Below are 4,685 nucleotides of genomic sequence, written 5' to 3'. Positions count from 1 at the left end.
GGCAAAGTATTTGGGAGAGTAACTTGTAGGCGGCGTTCAACAGAGTGATTGCCCGGTAATTGCAGCACTCCAGTTTGTCGCCCTTTTTGTAGATGGGACACACAATACTCTCCATCCACTCCTCTGGTACTCGTTCTTCCTCCCAAACCTTGACAATGACCCAGTGCACGGCTCTAGCCAGTGTTTCTCCACCGTATTTCAATAGCTCGCTGGGAAGTTGGTCCACTCCAGCAGCTTTATTGTTTTTCAGCCGACCAATCTCCTCCTCCACCTCCAGAAGATCGGGGGCTGGAATTCTGATGTCTTCTGCTCGTGCACCAAGATCAATTGCCATACCGTCCTCGCGCTCTACTGCATCGCCGTTTAGATGCTCGACGAAGTGCTGCCTCCAGTTTTCGATCACCTCACACTCGTCTGTTAGGAGGTTGCCGTCCAAGCTCCTGCACATATCGGCTTGCGGCACAAAGCCTTTGCGGGAGCTGTTCAGTTTCTCGTAGAACTTCCGAGTGTCGTTAGCTTGGTACAGCTCTTCCATCGCTACGCGATCTCGGTCCTCGAGCTGGCGCTTCTTCCTTCGGAGGACTGAGTTTTGGCTGTTCCGTGCCTGTCGGTATCGTTCCACGTTCGCTCTCGTACGGTGTTGCAGCATTCTCGCCCGTGCTGCATTCTTCTCCTCGACTAACCGTTTGCATTCGCCGTCAAACCAGTCATTTCTATGATTCGGGGCCCTTGTACCTAGTAGCGCTACTGCAGTGTTACCTATGGCGGATCGGATGCTTTTCCAGCCATCTTCAAGGGTAGCTGCGCCAAGCAGCTCTTCCGTAGGTAGCACTGCCTCCAGCTGCTGCGCGTATTCCTGTGCAGCCTCGGCGTCCCGCAGTTGCTCAATATACACCGTCGATAGTTTTGAGCGCATGCACACAGCTACTAGGTAGTCGTCCGAATCTATATTCGCTCTGCGGTAGGTGCGAGCGTTGATGATGTCGGGGGAAGAAGGTACTTCGAACTACCATACCACGAGAGGCCGCAAAGTTTACGCACCGATGGCCGTTATCATTAGACACGGCATGCAGGCTGTCTGGTCCGATTACCGGTCTGTACATTGCCTCCCGTCCTACCTTAGCATTCAAGTCCCCAATAACGATCTTCACGTCCCGTCGCGGGCAGCTATCGTAGACCTGCTCCAGCTGCGCGTAGAACGCTTCCTTCTCGTCGTCGGGTCTTCCTTCATGTGGGCAGTGCACGTTGATGATGCTGTAGTTGAAGAACCGGCCCTTTATCCTCAACTTGCACATCCTTGCGTTGATCGGCTGCCACCCTATCACGCGTTGGCGCATCTTACCCAGTACTATGAAGCCGGTTCCCAGCTCGCTGGTGGTACCACTCTGGTAGAAAGTAGCCGCCCGGTGCCCGCTTTTCCATACCTTTTGTCCTGTCCAACAAAGCTCCTGCAGCGCTAAGACTTCGAAGTTGCGTGGATGTAGCTCGTCATAAATTATCCTGTCGCATCCTGGAAAGCAGAGCGTATTTGCAGTTCCATGTCCCAAATTTCCAATCGTAGTCCTTATTTCGTTGCCTAGGTCCATGCCGATTGTTCCGATCCGTATTATCTCTTACGTTGTTTGTAACATGTCGTTTTCCGGGGCGGCTCGTTGGGCCTTCCCCAACCCCCTGTCTCGCCGGGGGACCATCAGGTCAGCTCTGTTTAGAGTCCCACGCTGCCACCAGGACGTTAATCAGCCGCTCCTAACATGGAGATCAGACGCTGTTTTGAGCCGCACCATCTTGGTGAACAGACGCTCGGATTGGCGAAGCATTTCCTCCACCGCCGGAATATGGTTAACGCGCCAATGATCGCGTCGCACCTTCTCACTTAGCTATTGTCGGATGACAACATTGCCCAGGCAACACCAACCAGTTGTATCCATGTTTCAACCGGCAGTCTAGTGTAATCATATGACTCGTGGAGGTGTGAGATAGGAACTTGTGAGGGCCGAAGCTATGTTTGACGCTCCTTCCAGGTTGTCAACTCACCATTTGATACCCAAAACTTATGTGATATATAATGTAAAATTGTTTTATTTAGGGTAAAGGGGGACAGTTTTATTTAGGATTATGGGGGACAGTGTCTCTGTGGTTAGCGAAGTCGGGCGGCTAGCTCTCTCACACGGTTATGATATCGGGTTCGATTCCCGATCGAGTCGAGGATCTTTTCAAGCTGGGAATTTTCTCGACTCAGCACTGGGGCAAGGTGTATCGTTGTACTTATCCTACACATGCAAAATGTGCCAAAAAACAATATCGATAACGAATTCTCTCTACTAATCTAGTTGATCGAGACCAATATTAGCCAATATTATGATGTTGTTGTTGTTGGGGGCAGTTTCGGAAAGAGCCTAAAATAATAAATGGTGCGATTTCCAACCAAACTAAAAATAAAAGTAAGTTGGCAGCCCTTCCACCAACTGCTGTCATATAGTTTAAAAATTCTTGGTTGTTTATTACTTACGAAAACTTACACAGTCCCATTTACCATTCATGTTCTCAACTGTTTGAGCTTGAAGTTATAAGTATTTTCCCTAACTTCTTTGTGAACGATTCGGAAAAGTAAGTACACCACCACCGTTCGTAACTAAATGCTATGAGAAAACGTGATAACAACGGGGAAACGAAAATTTTATTTATTAGATAAAATTAAGATTTGTCTTCGGGTGGTGGTGGGGCACATTCGAACATCGGTCATGGGGCACATTTGGACACTTATCAAATTTGTATTTGATCGTTGTTTACCAACAAATTAAATCGATATTTGTCTGATTCTCAGTCCTAAACGGAAAACCGATAGAGCAATCATCAACGAAGATGAGCTGGGAAGAGTTTCTAACGGAACAATGTCTTTGAGACACGCTTCTGATAACTGCAGAATTAAAAGACTTACCTTAGCCTGTCGTCTGAAAAATCATAGAAAAGAAAAAACGGTAATAAGGCAACGTAATTATCTAGAGGGAAGTCTGACTTTATGACGAAATGCTACGATGGGGAAGGGGGGTATCAAAAAAACCTATAAAAGCTGCGTCATTTATGGGTGTTCCTTTAATAAGAATAATAAGAAAGCAGCGTAAGCGTAATTTTGCTGTTGCTCGACAATCAAGAAAGTAGTTGCGCTTTGAACCACTCAATTATTGCCGAGAAAATGTCATAGTTCTTGTTCCCTTTTCCCCTCATTGTCAGTTTGTTCTGTTTTTACTTTAAGACTTAAATGTGAAATAAAAGGATAAGTTTAAGGGTTTGGAAGGCATCTGATCTCAAGCTCTGCTTATATAGAAGAAATAGTTGAAAGACACAAAATTTTCAATAATCTAGAAAAGTTTTTCTTCACTGTCTGAAAGTGCCCCAGGACTGTCCGAAACTACCCCACACAGGGGGCACATTCAGACAAAAAAGCAAATTCGAAAAATTCAAATAAACCAATCAAAATCGCATCAACGCACTCTACTACCACGCTTACATGATACTCCGATGTCCCAGTAACAGGCAGGATGAATTCAGGTTTTTTTTTCTATGTTAACAAAAATATAATAAAAATCAAGATAGAAAAAGTGTCCGAAACTGCCCCACTGTCCCCTATTTTTTCCAAGAAATCATGTCGAAAAAAACTTTTTGCTGGTCGTGGATAGATGATAATTGTTTTAATTTTCAATTCTTGAAACAGAATAGTAAGTCATGTTATACTTTACTTGTTAAAAAAAACGATCTTTTTTTTATTATTCGAAATTCGCAAAACTAAATCTAATGCCAGAAGTTCACATTTAAAAAATCATCAAAAAAGAAAACAGTTATTGCATAAATCCCATGATCCACTATTTGCTTCAGTTAATTTCCCTGTGGCATCTGTTCTTTGCCGCTGTGCCAGTTATTGGCACCAAGGGAGGCGTCTCCTGCTAGGACGCTAACCTAACGACCCATTGACTAATTGTCTGACCCCATGGAGAATTATCGTACCGTGATGCGTATACATTTCGCACCATATGCGAAATGTACCTTAACCCAATTTAAATTCTCTAAACCGAACTACGGTGGTTTATCGAGTTTTTCTATTTCATTCACTACCCACCAGATTCATGGGTGGTTTGTTATAATGTAGTTTAATAAGGCTGACAACATTCCCCTGGCATAATTGTTACGATGTTAAAGTCACAAAGGAAGATATCATGGAAAGGTTTCATTATTATTGATATCTATTTTATCAGCCAAATTGTTTGACGAATTACGAATTAATTGTAAGAAAGAACGAGTTTCAATTCTTTCATCTGCTGCATGAGAGCGAAACCTGTACCAGATTATACCGTAAAAGTTATTATTTACAGTAATTTAATAAATGGAAATACATACCTACAAACATTTTAATTTTATAACCTCTGAATCAATTTAGAGAAAACAAAGAGAGTTTGTCGCTCACCAACCGTTGAAGTTCCCAGTCAATCTAAACATTGACAATCCCACCCCATAAGCCACAACCAATCATCTATTCTCTCCCACTCCCAGCAATGCACACTCTTCGATGGATTTCTCTCACTCTCGTAAACGCAGCTGCAAATTGTATGAACGAACCCGTTCGTGTAGGAAAACGCAAAACATACCCGCCTGTCAGCTACTGTCGATTCCACTTTAACGCCAGACGCCAA

Source organism: Wyeomyia smithii, chromosome 3 (genome assembly GCF_029784165.1).
Source record: "Wyeomyia smithii strain HCP4-BCI-WySm-NY-G18 chromosome 3, ASM2978416v1, whole genome shotgun sequence".
NCBI lineage: Eukaryota > Metazoa > Arthropoda > Insecta > Diptera > Culicidae > Wyeomyia > Wyeomyia smithii.
Note: the sequence above shows the minus strand (reverse complement) of the source record.